The following is a 16,503-nucleotide window of genomic DNA, read 5'->3' as shown; positions in this document are numbered from 1 at the left end:
GTCGTAATTATAAGCCAGCAATTAGAGAGGGAGAAATAATTAATAAGTGGCTGGCAGTGGTGAACACGCGAAATCCACCACGAACAAGGCGCTTCGTGGGAAAGGGCGAACCGTTTGGCCGGATTCCGGGATAATGTGCCGCCATATAGGAACGAATGTTCCAGGACCCTGGGGAATATCGCGTGACCGCTCGTGGGATGTTTGGAATGTTACTCGAGAACTCGAATAACCAACGGTTATGCCGCGCAACCTTCGTTCCGTATCGTTAAAGGCTCCAAGCCGCGTGCAATATCGTGGAAGCTGACCACGACGTGCGCGCTTATCCGCGCAGACGTAATTTGCCGAATTAATTTTCTCCCGGTGTTGGGATGCGATATCAAAGGAGTCCGACACTCTCGTCGCAGATTCCAAAAGTTCGACTGAGATTTTAAACTTAAACAATCTTACCAGCGTTTTGTGCATCGTGAGTGCCGAAGCGTGAGAAATTTCTGGGGAAATTATGAGGGAGGGTGCGCCCGGAAAAAAGGATTTTTTTTAAAGGAGAAACGGTAGTAGTCATTTCAGAGTTCGTTGATTTAGAGAACTCTACTTTTTGTTAGTTTCTTAATTTCATTGCACCAGTACACAGTTAATGTTCGATCCTCGTTCCATAAGGTCACGGAAAAGGTGTGATAAATAATAATGAATTATAAGGCAAATTTAAGACACGGCGTTTTAAATATCATTACTTTTTTGTACTTTTTAATTTATCGGGGCGGAGAGTTTTAGGTCATAGATAACTCGGAAATTAAAGAAGTTCATCTGGAAATAAAAATAAAAGCTAATTTCATTTACGAGCTTGTTTTGTACGGGAGTGTTAATTAATTTAAATTAGGGAATTTAATATTTTTCTTCGATTTTTTAAAGGTGTGTATATATTTGCAGGAATTGAATTATTTAAATTAGAGAACTATATTCGATATTGAAATGAATAAAAGTTAAGATACTCAATTATGGTAGTTTAGATGTTCGTTAACAGTCAAACCACTTGCGTCGGAATCTTGCGATCGATGTTGCCGCGACCGCAATGAAGTCATTACGGCGATTGATCTTTCACGAGTCAATCACAATATATTATGCGGTTAACCAAATGAACGTTGAGCACATTAATAATCGATCGCTTAAGCACGTTGGTAGAATCGATAGTTAAATTTATTGAATCTTTCTATATCTATATTGAAAGATACAGTGTAATCAACTATAATTTAGACATCCTGCTAGACGATGGACTTTTTAAACGATACGCATTGTACTATTTATTATTTTACTAAACGAGTTTGCGCGCGTGTGTGTGATACGCAGTTATTAATAAATAGGCAAATTTTTAAATCTTTAAATTTTCAAATGTTCGATGAAATACACAATTAATCTATATACTGACCAACATTTAATCTGCTTCAATTTACTCAGAAAACGAGCAAGAACACTGCACATTTTCTTATTACACGGAATTTTGACTCCCATCCTACGAAAATTTGCGAGGACAGCGTGAAATGGACGGTCTACCATAGTTGTCCTCGAGACACGATATTGCCTTCGGAATCAAGGTCGTTCGATATTCTAGTCGGTACCCATAAGCACCCCGGGACTATCGTTACATCGCATTATCTTGCTCTTCGATGAACCAAAAATCCGAACTTTTGTACCCTCTCTTCTTTCTTCAACTTATTCTCTCTTCCTATCAACATTTTGTTTTTATATTTTAACCTCTTTCGACACACTCTACTTCTTCATATGTTTCTTATCAATCATCAGACCTTCTTTAATCAAAGACATTTATAATCTTTCCATTTTTCGATTTTTCGTGCCAATTTTACATTTATCCATAGGATAATATGCTATGTATTAATACTTATAAGAGGAGATAGGATAAAGATATGTACATACCGAGCAATAAATCATCAGGCATATGAATGAAATATATACATAGGAAACGTCATATACATTATATAAAAAATAAAGGAATGGAACTTAAATAGAAATTTATTTCACGTCCCAAATATCATAAACAATTCAATACTCTGAACGTTCAACATATTTTTATATATTGTGTGTATATAGATAGATGAATAAGAATCCACTGTTTAATTATCATATTCCATCCTACGTTATTTAATTACACTGTCGCTCAAATTTGTGGATATTTTGCTGAATTTATCTTACCGATACATGAATATTAGTAAGATATATGAAGTAATAGAAATAATGATGAGAAGCAATAATTCAAAATGGATGAATATTGGTCCTACTTGATCCTACTTGTGGCAAAAAGCATAGAATTAACACTAGAGAAATGTTCTTTAGCCATAACTTTAAAAATATACCAAAATTATCAATCTTTTGATTGAATTTGTACTTCATAACGATGCTATAAGCGACAAACAATAATTATAGGCTGCGCATTTTTATACATTTATACGAAATTTAAAAGTGCAGAAATGTATAGAATGCATATAATATAGAAAAATAAATAACATATCGAAAGTATAATATTCTTTGTAATATTTGACTAGTAAAACAAATCTCTGTTTAGATTCCATTTGTTTACTTGTTCTTATAAATACATAAATGTGCATAAAACTTCCCAGTCGAATCATTAAAAAGGAAAATAAATATTCTGACATAGAGGATTCCTTTATCTAGACGATCGCAATTTTCTATTAATTTCTATATAGCCGCATATACTTTCATATATCACGAAACGCATCTATGTGGTAAGGTATCATCGAACAAGTACGGACAACAATAATTTCGTAGAAATGGGACGAGCGAGGTCTACGGTTAAAAAGGGGCCGCTTGAACGTAAATCAAAAGCCGCTCGATAATAAAGCCGAGCGCATAGGAATTAAAACAATGTACGATAATTAACATGCATTACCCATCACCAAACATGGAAGCAAGGAGTCTCCGGGCTTTGTAAGGTAATACACACGTTGCGGCCATCGACCGGGCTGTAAATCACGTTGCATTACTATCAGAGAGTAACCGCGGGAAAGTCACGACTACCATGTTTGGCGATGTATTATGCAAATTTTCGGGGAACTTTATTAGCAACGTAAATCGTAAGACCGCTACAAATCGTGATCCTCCAGCTGAACTTGGCGATTCAACTCTCTTGTCAGGGAGAGAACTGTAGCTTGGAATAAAAACATCTCGCAACAAAAGTCCCAGAAGCTAAAATGCTTGTTTCTTGAGATATGAAAAGGTTGGTGTCTTCACTGATAATCATGGAATTTGTTTATCACCCTTCTTTTTACCTTATTTTTGTCTAAAATTCATTGGGTATGGAGTATTTTACACGGAAGACTGAATTCTGTCAACAGATATATGGTTATTTAGAATTGAGCAGGAAATGTCTAACTTAGCAAAAGCATTAATTTTTACTAGAAATAAAATTAAAAAATAATTTTCACTGGTACCACTTTGAAATTTGTAATTTCATAATACAAAGATTTTGGATTTGATGTTATATATCGAAAGATATGAAACAAAGACTCCATATTATAGCATGTGTTCCATAATCAATCTACAAGCGATAACAAGTGCATTCCGATGGCAATCCAATAATTTCCAAGCTGCATTGATGCAAACGTACACCAACTCGAATATTTTATGGTGTAAGACTTGGTGCTTACTCTTGCATTTATTATCGAATGATCTTAAATTACGGGTCGTTGAAATCATCTAAATACGCTTCATTCTACTAGAAATAAAAAAGTACAGCAAGCAATTTAAAAAAGTGGAGGTGATCTTGAAATCTCCAACTACAAAATTATTATTACTGCCATGTTATGGCATAACATGTGTAAACGAAGTTTCTCTATATTTTTTAAAAAACGGTAGAAGTTACAAGACGTTTATTGCAGATATATATTTATATATGCAAAGATTAGTATACAGCATGAATAGTAGTCTAAAACATACAATTAGCGTAAAAAATGATTTCACTAAATTGTTGTTTACTAACGTAACGAATAATTGATAAGAGTAATTGATGATCAAATACGTTGATACTCTTTGCAAATTATATAGTTTCAATAAGTATCTCTTCTAATTTCTATAGCTATACATTTTCACTTTCATTACAAATTTTGCCAATATGATTACGATAGCCGTGTCTCGTTACGATGTTAATAAGATTTCAAAATGTTTTGTATAATGCAGTGATAAGAACTACTTACACAGCATTATATTTGTTACAGAATTTACATACTAATTAATTAGGTCCAAGTATATTAAATTTCGTATTGTTAAATAGCACTTGGCTACCTTCACACGATTAGAAATTTTTTTCATTAGAAGATAAAAGAATGTTCCTAGGAGAGTTCCAATATATTCGTGAACTGCTGTGTCTAAAAACGGCTTGAGAGGAAACGAAAATTTGTTAAACCAAAGCAAACGATATAAATAGTGAAACTTTTGGAAAAAACCATAGCTGAGACAGAGAAGAGTACAAACTCGATCAAAACTGTAGAAACCTCATCAACCTCTCGCAAAAGGGCGATGCATCTCCCCGAGACGTTCGGTTGCCTCACGGAGATCTACTGGATGACCGAGGAGGCATTTGAAAAATGTCGGAGCATAGTCGGCAGTTTTACGATCGCAGCTGCAAGCCCCCGGCGCGGCGGTCAGCGTGGAGGCATTTAAGCAGAATGTTTGCAAAGTATCCAGCAAATCCATTAAATCTATAATTTAAGAGCGAGCGGGAGATATATTTCAACGCGAGTTTCGGCTCTCCCGTAATCTGCCGAAATGTATTTTTACTATCTCGCCGTAAAAATAACAGTTATGTTCCCGGGGAGCGTCGAATCGGCTAGTAAGTATCAACCGATTCGAACGCACGATTCACCGGTTTCCTCCGGTTTCAAGTTTTAATTAGGACCGCGTTTAATTAGAATATCCAAAGAGACGCGATCAAACATTCCGAGAAATCGTCTGCGAATTGTGGCCTTTAGTGGCGTCATTTCGACGCTTTCAGGCATCTTGGTGCTTTTTATCGCAGCCATAATGGCAGTTGGTTCATCGAAAAAATAGCGGAACGAGAGTTTCGACTTGCATTTTCTGGTACAAGGTGCTTCCGAGTTATAGATAATAGCCTGAGTGGCTGATAGAGGTGATTAGAAATGTCTTAACAAGCTTGTATTTGGTGGTGGTAGGTAGTTTTACGATTTGTGGATTTGTTTCGGTTTATCGAATGATCTAGGCAACTGTGGATTCTTCGAAGATTCTTCGATGAGAATAAATGTATAACGAGCTGCCCAAAATCCAAGCTAATCAACTCTATTTTCTAAAAGTCTCTTGATTTCTGTATTGTTCTGCACTGTTTATATACTTAAATAACAAAATAATTAATTTGATATTACTTTGTTAAATAAAAGTAGCAATCAATCTACGAATTTTTCTCACAGATTCTTCTTCTGAATTTTTATATCTTTATTTCGCTCTCGTTCCACCAAGTAGAAAGGTTCTTAATAGCTTAAGAAAGAAAGATGATTTCAGCATAAAACTGAAACTCGAAATCGTACATAGTAGTAACGGTTGTTATCAATTCGCCCTGTTTATAACGATCACTTTGTGCGCGGTATAAATCTAGAATTTAGAGCATTTAAATAATGTGACCAGTGATGTACTTGTGTAGATCAAACAAAGATAGCCGAATAATCGTTACAAAAAACTTTGCCACTTGCTATTCCACGCACGAGCACGAATTAAATCGTAACGTAAAGAGTTTACGATCACTGATCACATTAACGTTGCACAGACCATTCCACTTTACTGCTATAATTAACTTTCTGCATCTATAATCCCAAAGTATAAGAAAATGGACTTCAATCAGGCTTTCTTATGAAAACCAGTTATAAACCAAGCCAAAGAAACTTTTCCAATGAAACTTTCATCGACATTGCCGCGTAATATAAAACAATTTCTAACATCATAATTGACTGTTTAATGACAATCTCGAAAAATGGCACTCGCCATTGCTATTTCGAATAAACGTTCACCGTACGTTTGATCAATCTTAAGTTCTCACAAGTCAGGCCAGGTACCTGTTTCTCAGAAAGTGATTCCTCATTCGACCGACGAAGGCAACATGGTACTCATTAGCATCCTTTTACGTCCCACTTTCAGTCACGAAAACGGTACGTCACCAGATGGTCTCCTCAACGTGGAACTACCGTGTTACGTACACCTGCCGCCTTATTCTTATTTACGTGTACACAAGCCATGCTCGTCACTAGACTGCGCAAAGGTCACACAGTCGAGGTACGTAAATCATCGTTGAAAGTCGGTTTCTTTTCCACTAACAACCGTGGAAATTTTATCAAGAGAAAATAATTAATTCCTCAGTCAATTGTCCTAGGAGCGATTGACAGGTCAAATCTATCATACGATCGACGTTTGATGATCCTGCTGGTAATTTTGCGGGTATTTATTTCGTTGCGTTTAGAAGAATGCGTGAAGAACGAAACTTCTTCGTAGCATCTGTTTCCAGAAAATTGTATATTATATTGCTCTTGTATATAAACCTAACCCCAATCTGCTACTTTGAGTTTCGAAACTGCTGTTCTTTGTCTCATACCATCTCAATCATCGTCTCAATCATAATGACGAGATCATTTTTTAAATAACTAAATAACATTACTAAATAATTTTTTGAATGATAAAACTTCCATATGTGCACAAAGCGACCACGTTGTAAATGACATAGATTTATAGAAGCAAACTCGGCTCATTACTCGGTTCGCGTGTACGTGCGTTCAAGCGTAAGGTAAGAGGCTCGCGTGGTCAAATTCGCTTGGCTGTTTCGGAACCTCTAATTTGCGTTGGTCGGATATTTTTATCGGCCGCTGCTGCCGCCGCCGCCGCCGCCGCGTGTACGCTACGTACGCCACGAGGCCACGGCGCTCTCGACTTATTTGCATTTTTTCAGCAAGTTTCATTAACCCTTAACCTCGGTCGCGGTGTACGAACGCGGCATAAGGAAGCGGCGAGCACGTAAAATAAACCCGGCTGAATATTCATACCGGCCGGCATTAAATATCCCGACGACGATAAATTCCGGCTTTCTTCGCAAATTCCTCGATCCGCTCTTTTCTTCTTCTTTTTTCATTATTCTTCTCTTTCTTTCCCGTCTCTTTCTGTTTTGTCCATCTTTCGCGCGCTCAATTTTTACTCCGAGACATTGAATAGAAGGTCTTTGCGCGTGACAAGCACGAGCGTCATAAAGTTACGCAGAAGCAGATAATGAATTGAGAGACACGTGGTCTCATCGTTATGGACAGTATACTTTACACGTACTACTCCATCGTACAAAGAATTTTCTTCGTTGACGAGTTCCCGATAATACGATGATTGCGCGGGTCTTTAGAGATATGCCGTTTCTTAGATCCTGGATTTTGGAGAAGAGGCACTGATAAACTACTTTGGTTTGCAAATGGATGCACGTTCTAAGTTGCAGATAGCCATGGATTCTATGTTAGCTGTTTTAAGTGTCATACGTTAAATTTTTAATTTATCCATATGATTAAAAATTAAGTTGTGTAATTTTTATTACAGTTGTGGACGTTTGTAACAGAAAATGAAGCTAGTATCCGTTTAATTGAATGGCGTATCCTATATTCCTTTTAATGGTTTCTTGTCACTTATTGAATGTTGATGTTTCGTCTTTATGCCAATGAATTCTTTGAAATAAATAAGAAATTACACCACTATTTTCATAATACACCAAGAAAAACATGTCAAGGAAAGAAAAGAATACTAACGTAGTTTTGATAAAAAAGACTGCTTGTAATTTATCATAGAAATTATCGTGAAATTACACAGTTATCAGAATCAATCGTAGCAGATATTATTATGATTACATATGATACGATAAGATACATAAAAAGAGGTCGCGGCAAACTTAAAAAACAAAAGAAACAACCTCTTTTTTGTTAAAAATTTACTGCGCAATCAAATGTTATTAATAGAAAAAAAGAAATTGCTTAAGTTTTTTCAAGCTACTATAAATGATTCATATTTTCATCTAATAAGCAGCACGATATTTATATTATCGCTTCTTACACAAAGCGACAAACAATACTGTATTCGAATGTAAATGTGAGTAACTGATATTTGACCCTATTCACTCTGAAACTCTAGAAAACCTCTGCCTTGATCGAAACTTTCTATTCATTAGAAGTCACACACCCCCACGGGTCCGGCAGCAGGTCTGATACAGGTGCACCACAACGCCTAATGGACGAAACGAGTTCCAGAGATACTGCCGCATCATTATAAAACGTTTATTTCGGCATAAAAGTTAAAGTACAACGTGTTGGAGCCGATGACTCGCGAGTAAAATACTCACTCTTTGTAGCTGACCCTTATCTCCCCTTGATCGACCCTCGTTTGACCTATTCGGTGCCTCTTTCTCTTGCAATTTCAATGTGCGAGTGATTGTACGTGTGTTTTAGTATGGACAATTTTTAACCGAATAGATTTTCATCCTAATAAACTAGGCGTCTCTTTCTCTCTCTGTTTCTCTTTCCCGAGGGTACTCTATTTCAGATAGTCAAGCTAATCTAAAAAGGGGACGATAATTATTCCAAACTCAACGTCATCCGGCCTCTGACTATGCTCTCCCTCTCTTCCCCCTCATTTTTTCTCTTTCTCTCTCCTTGGATCATTGCGGTAACGCAGTTCAGAATTTACTGAATTTTCATCGCTATATGGCTCGCCATGGTGGATATGGTTCCGAAGCACAGTGACAAACGATAGGGGAAAATGTGAAGACGAATGGACGGCGACCGAGGAGAATTTGTTGGAGGTTTTGGTGAATTATTTGTACAGGCCTTTGATGTTTGAGTTGTGGATATGTAGGAGGTTGGAACGATGAAAATTATTGTGAATGATTTCAACTATCGACATGAGAGGATATTAACTAGTAATCCGATATCAAAATATTTAATACGATAGCATAAACTAATTTCGAAATTCATAGTAAGTTTAAGTCCAAAACTCTATCTTTCTTCTTTGATTTAATAATCTATATAGCCGGTATACTCTAATATTTTTTAATAGCGTACGAATTCTATCAACTTTTCCCAATTATCGATCAGTTTCTTGAAAAAGCGAAATGCTTCTTATAAATCTGTTTCATTCCCCTTAACATGGCTAATTCAAAATCATTTCCATTTCATAAATAATCTAAGTCTTCTGCACTCCACTACACGACTTGCTAAACCCTGAAAAGTAAAATCTAAATAATCGTCTATAGCCAAAAATATCCTGCCATCAATCTCCACGAACTGGTTACATTCCATCTTCCACCCCTGGCCCATCCGCCATTCCATCCTGAAACTACAGGAAAGGAGTTGCAACTCGAAAGCAAAACCAAAGATCCGCACGTACGTGGCAAGTTTTTCCCCCCTTTGTCGTATTCATCAGTATCCACGGTGCTTCCAACATGTTTAAGAAACACCCTGTATTTAACGTTTGCACGGTCGGTCGCGCGCGCGCGAGCTCCGAACGAGCACGCCCTTATTATGGCCTGAGGCCGAAAAAGTCGCGGAAGTTTCGAAGTGCATGCCGCAGTAATCGATGCCACCTGTTCATACGCTTCTCCGTTTTGAAGAAAATGCAACCGGTCGACGGTTATATTCAGGGAGGGGCAGACAGAAACGAGAATGAGGAGGAGGTGGAGGAGGGAGAGGAGGGGGAGGGGGAGGAGGAGGAGGAAACGGGTAATTCTCGTCGGTTTCAAGTGAACGTGTATTAAAAGTTGGATCGTAAAATCGTTCCTTCATAAGGGTAACGTTCATCCTTTTAATTGTGCAATCGTGTAAAATCCATGTATTTTGAGGAACAGATTTGTTGGAAGGAAGAATACGTTTTAGTGGGTTGGTGGAAATAAAGCTCGCAGAGATATTGTAACGATATACGAAATCACATAGCTCGAGAAAAGGAGGCTGATATTTGAGGATGACTATCTTTGATGAGCGTTGTTTGATTAATTGTAGTGATTGTGATGTTTCCTTACTGATGAAGTTGGTATTTTTTGCAGAGGTTTTTCGTTCGGACTGGTTATGCATTTACAAACATGAATTTGATAGATTCTGGCGGTAATATAAATTTCCGTTCGTATATTTCTCCTCCTTTCTTTCCTTCATTCAAAAAATTCTTTCTAAGTAAATAGCACTTCTCTAGAAATCCCACTTATTACTTTATTTCCGAACAATTCAAAAATAATCTTCAACCTAAACCAGCGACATTCAACCTTTCTTATTTCATTGCACACATAAGTTAACTGCGGAATTTTATGCGTTTTTATATTTTTATAAACGTTATTAAAGACATGGAACACAAATTTGTTTTATCTAGAAAATACTATAATGAACACCCTATTTTTAATTCTTAATTTTAAATATATAAATAAATATAATATAAATTCCTTATTTTCTGTTTTGGATATTTTACATATTTTTGCATATCACATGCATTGTGCATACAATTTAAATTTAAATGAGAAATATAAATTTCCCATAACTGCATAAAAATTCGCAGCCTAATAGCTATTATAATTAAAAGATATATTATATTATATTTGATTCAAGATAGGACATTCACATCGAACAGCCATTATTGTTTTTATTTCCAATCAATCTAACAAGAAAGAGGTCAATGATTCGCTGATTATTAATCGTTTATTAATCAATTAGAAAGTATTAATATATATAAATAAAATGTTAATATATTATTAATCGTGAAATATCACATATTTCACAAATTCTTACGGCACATCGGTTGAAAATCACGGATAAAAAGTATAAGATCTCCTCCAAGGCAAATCCAACAAATTGCCATCTCGCATTTAAAAACCAAGAGATCAAAAAAGCACGTCATTTCTCAAAGAGGAAGCTCGAAGTCGCTTTAATAACACTGGCGAGGTAAACGAGGGGAGGGGGTCGACAAAGAGGCAGAATAAAACAGAGGAACCCGTTCCGTGGATCTCGATGCTGGGGGGACCACCTGTAGGCTTGACACCAACGGGGCAAACCGCTAGCAAACCGCAAGACGCGATAATTACGCCGGAGGCCTAAAAGCAAAGGTGCGTTTCAGCGAAGATGCCGCGAGCTGTCCGACACAGGATAGAAAGAGAGCGAACCAAACGTAAAACGAAAAGCGAAGAAGAACCAGAAGGGGACCACGTGCGAGAAGGAGAAAAATTGCACGACAAAAGAAGAAGGAAAAAAAGGAGAGGTAAATCGTAACAAAACGGTGAAGCCACATAAAAAAGCACTTAAAGGAGGAGAAGTTGCGCGAGGACGAAACGAAGAAGGTGTAAAAGGATGAAAAGCGAAGAAGTAGCGAAACAACGGACGAAACGATTTTGGAAGGAGAGAAAGAAAAGCGAAGAAGCGGTAGAAGACGAAGAAACGAAGCAAGAGTTGCGGCCACGGGTGCACCAAGCGTGACAGTGGGTGCACCAGCACCTGCCCATTCTTGGAGAGCTCTGCCGCGCTGTGATTTATGGAAACAAAGAGTGGATGGAGCGGGAAACACGGTACGACCAGCTTCCTTCTCGTTGACTTTCGATATGTACTGGGGAACGGAGGAGATCGGAGTGTTTGGAAGAATATTTGGAAATGGAACGCAATTTTTTTAGCAAGAATCGTAAGTGGATATACTTGTACTTACGCGTGCGTTAATAAATATTAAGACATATATAAAAAAATAAGGTGTAATGTCATATATAATATAGTAGGAAATTACTATATATTTGTTTGGAACCTCAGACTCAAAGAAATCATATTATGTTCAACATCGTAATACAAACCTCGTCAATTATTGTATATGTAAACGTTAAATGTTTTTTTTTTGTTTATATTCATTGTATCTCTCGATTATTATATTAATATACTATTTTAGTCAAGTTTGATTTGTTCATGTTATTAGATTTTTGGTTACATTACATATTCTGTCATGTTTTCTATGTTGTTATTTGATCGCACGGTATATATAATTTTGTTAGTCAGATTTAAATTTTGGACTATCTAATTCGTTTGAAACCTTTTCAATAAGGTTAAGAGAAAAAAAATTGAACAGCTGCTAACATAAAATCGATAATTCATTATTACCTGTACAATTCTCGTGAGTAGTTTTCATAATTTCTCTTCAAAATTTGAATCGATTAATTATTTTTTAAGCAATCTAAATCAATTATGACGTTCGGTATGAAATCAGCAGGTGTTCTAATATTTATGAACTGGAGTGTATTATGAGTGGATCGAAGGTTAAAGAAGACAGTTCTAAACACTCCTCGTAATATAATGCAATGGGTATCATAGTAATATAATGGAGAATTTGGCCTTAATTCAACTATTAATCTTTAACTATGAAATCTTTAGTGTCCCAGATGCCACAAATATTTTAGTAAATTCGCTTTCGAAAACGTCCAACAATCAAAGTCTAAGTTTTAGAAGAGGAAGCTTACAGAAGGCGAAGAAATCTAAAAGTTACGAGGTAAAAACTAGTATAAAGGAAAGAGATGATCCTAGGAAAAATTTATTTTTAGAATACACATGTACGCTCTCAACATCCAGCAAGTATTTCCAAACCCTTTAACGATTTCCCTCGCCTTTACATCATAACGCCATCAAAGCGCAACAGAACCATTAAAGGAAGCCCAGGGAAATCCGAAAAAACTGCAGGAAGCTTCACGCAATAAAAGTCCCCATTCGAGGCTATTACGAGGCACCACTATCCAAAGCACGTCAAAATAATCCCGGTGCATGGAAGAGGCGTGTAAAAATCGCCCCGTAAACGACGCCGTAACGACTGCCTTCGATAATTTATGTATATATACATATATAGGACTTATTTATAGGCTAGTATTTATACATATCTATATAGGTCTTCGAGATACCAATGTGTATAAAATCGAGTCAAGGTGACGAGATCTTGAAATAGTTGAAATAGTCAAAATGATCAATTCGTAATTCTTTTTGAAAACAATAAAATTGAAAATGGAACATCTTTCATATTTTCGTACTTTCACTTACACTGCGGCAATAATTCACTTATAATGCGACATTATTAATTATATACTTTTATTAGTAGGTATAAGTATAAGTATATTATTATACTTATAATGCGTTATTTTATTGAGAATTTCATTCGCGTTATTCGTACTTTGTAATGTAAAATATAAAAGCAAACAAAATTTAAAAATTTGTTAGAATTTTTCGATAAATACATACCCAATAGGTGATCCGATGTTTATAGACGGCAATATACACCTTTTATAGCAATTTGAATAAATTTTACCCGAAATTTTATCGAAAAAGTACATTTTTTAAGGAAATCGGTTTGGAATACAAAGTTCAAAGTGGAAAATTATCAGTTACAAATATTTAGCAATGAAAATGGCTGCATATTTTCTCTTCTAACAATAAGTTTCTCCTCTAACAAACCAACGATACTTTTTTCGTACATCATCCATTTGGTCTCTTTGAAACACATTCCATACTTTCTTTAATCATCAATAATTTTAACACAAAAATTTCTAACCTATATCCAATTTGTCTTCCATCATAGATGGATGGAAAATCGTTTGAGAAATCCCCTGTCGAGGAAACGTTTCATTGATCGTTTATCGATTACGCAGTGATCGACCCACTTCCTCTCCCTCTTTCTCTCTCTTTCTCTCTCTCTCTCTCTCTCTCTCTCGTTCCCTCTTCTCACGATTTCCAGATATGATTTACGAACGAATAAATCTCGCTGAACGATTGCCGGTTAATTCGCGCGGACGCGATCGACGATGCATTCGATCGCTGCCGATTCACCGACCCTCAACAACTCTCCACTCTTCTCGCTGGCCTTTCTTTTTAATCGAACAACATCCCCTCGACGTAATAACCGTTAATAAGCGCCTTTGCCGCCGTTAAGTACCGGCGCGTGGGCGATCAACGGAGAAACTTGGAACGGCCCACAGGCAGGTTGTTTGCCAGTGTTTGTTGCTGTTGCATCGGTTCGACTGTTTTTCGACCAGCTGGCAACGCTCGAGCGCAGATTTACGGCTATTCCGCGCGAGGAATCAAACAGGTAGACGCGGGAAGTGCTGGCATTTTATAGCTTGTTTCGATAAATTGTGATTCGTTACGGAGAATTCGTATTGGGTAGCCCAAGCAATAAGGATTTAATCTAGAGCAACTTTTCCAAGTAGTCTACAGTGAATAAAGTACTATATGGTATCTCTCAAATTTTTCATTTATCAATTTCTTAGCTATTTCTTAGTAAGATTTGATTTTATCGTGTTATATAATTTAAAACGTCAATAAATTAAAGTTTCTATAGGGAATCTCGAATTATGAAATAAGTTACGATCTGACACACAATCTACAGTCTGTTAATGATGACGCTTTCGAAGAAATTATTGACACAAATTCTAGGCAAATGTCTCGACGAAACATAATAAAAAAATTACTAATAATAGACTTTGCAATAAAGTTTAGTAATTTCGAAAGTGAATGATGAAATTAATTTTCTGTATTTAAAAGACCAATATACAAGACTTTACAGAATTACAAGACTCTTAATACACAAAGAGTCATCGTTCGATGTATCTGCTCTTTTCAACAAAGCTTTTTACTCTATTTATATCAGACCATCATTACAACCCTTGAAACTATTCCAAACCTCAAAACTAGTGACGCTCATTTGAATCACAAACGATTCGACGTTCTTTAAGACCGTCAACATATAATTGTCTGTCGATGAGAACACTCCTTTTAAGACTCCTGAAAGTCTTGCAACAAGTCTTAGAAATATTGAAAGCCTCGAAAAAGTTTTAAAGGTAAGTATTGTAAGTCCTGGAAGTCTTGAAAGTCACTCGCGTAAATGTATTTCGGATATCTCGAATTCACTACAAATTTCTCTAATATTTTATGTCAATGATACTATTTGGATTAAAGCGTTCAAAATGCTTGTAAAATCTATCTGCAAGCCAAGCTCTCAAGTTTCAAGACATTCGAGACCTTCGAGACTCAAGATTTCTCGACTTCCAAGATTTCCAGGAATTTTAGGAAATCCACTCGAAGTGATTCGAATTTTTTATCACACGCACATACTCGATGCGATTCGAAGTGTTTGACAATCCATCACTGCCAAAACTCCGTTTCCCATCTCTTAGATAAGATGCCTCTATTGATCAATTCGACGGAATTCCGCCACCAGTTTAATTTAATTCCCTTCCGTTGCTCGATTTTCCTTGGTCGGTGGGATTCGTCGAGGCAAATGTCTATCGTTTCTTCCCCGTGGTAATCGTCGTAGGCCACGTGAAATAATGTCCGTGTCACGGGGTCCTTGGATCTCCGGGGCACGCCCACACGGAAAGTTCGAAAACATTAGCGGTCGAACTGGACCGGTGGAGCCCGTAAAACGATGTTACGCGTCGTTCGTCCGCTTCGTCTTTTCTTCATCCTTCCTCTTCATCCTTCCTCTTCATCCCCCGGTACGGTTGTAGCTGCACGTGGACGACGTCGTGACGCTCCAGGGCTATCGTCACGGCTCTCCTTTCTCTCTCTCTTCTTTTCCCTTTCCACTAACCGATTTCCAGTCGGTCCACGCTCGTTTCTCTTCGAGAGCAGCACGAACAGTACTTCCTCGGTACTTACGACCGTCCCCGAGTAGTTTTATTCTGTCTGGCTGCGTGGGCGGGAGCAGGACGATGCCGATGCAGAGAACTTAGGGGCCATCTCCATTTGCCGATTACTCTGCCTCGTTCTCTCCTTCTTACCCTTCTTCTCCTTCTGTGTCTCTTCTCTTTTTACTCTTACTAGAGTTTCACTTTCTGTCTCTGTCTCTCTCTCTGTCCCTCTCTCTCTCTCTCTCTCTCTTTCTCGTTATTCTGTTCAAGAATATTCGTCCTCGTTTCTCGTTCTGTCGACTATCTTCTTCTATCTTTCTCGATAATATAGCGTATTCTCTTTCTCACTCTCTCTCTCTTTCTATCACTCTCTCTCTCTTTGACGAAGGTGTTTCGTCTTTGTCGTCGATTCGATACCGCAAACTCGCCTCCGGTATATACGCTGTCGAGAGTTCTATGTCGAAACGGCGCTCGTGAAATTGAAGGTTTCGCTCCATGGGGGCGACGACGAACGTTGGCCCAGTAAATCCCATCTTTACTGAAATTGCTCGACGAGAATTTATCTCGCTCGCAAGGGAGAGTCCGTGCTCGCGTCCGCCACAGAAAAGCACCCCTTTTCCGCTTTGGCCGCTTTCGAGCTCGAGGCGTTTCTTCGGACTCGATTCTCAGATGGATAAATTTCTTCTTTTTTTATACTTGTCTCATTGCGATGAAATTGGATTTTTTGAGTAACCTCCGAGGGATTGAATTCGAATAAAATTGTTGGAGACGGTATTTGTTACACCCGAGTAACATTCTTGAAGGCGGTATGAACTTAAGAGCTGAAAATGGAGAAA

General features: G+C 37.3%; 1 long non-coding RNA gene across 1 annotated transcript in view; it reads left to right on the top strand.

Moving 5' to 3' along the window:
• The window catches only part of LOC117237926, a 56,735-nt gene that overhangs the window by 16,240 nt on the left and 23,992 nt on the right, over positions 1–16,503 (top strand). Inside the window, exon 2 of the long non-coding RNA XR_004494082.1 lies at positions 8,247–8,249. This is a non-coding gene — a long non-coding RNA (uncharacterized LOC117237926). The remainder of the gene's footprint in view (positions 1–8,246; positions 8,250–16,503) is intronic.

This window comes from Bombus vosnesenskii, unplaced genomic scaffold (assembly GCF_011952255.1).
Source record: "Bombus vosnesenskii isolate JDL3184/JDL3185 unplaced genomic scaffold, Bvos_JDL3184-5_v1.1 scf7180000013410, whole genome shotgun sequence".
Taxonomy (NCBI): domain Eukaryota; kingdom Metazoa; phylum Arthropoda; class Insecta; order Hymenoptera; family Apidae; genus Bombus; species Bombus vosnesenskii.
This window is presented reverse-complemented; position numbering and strand designations above follow the sequence as displayed.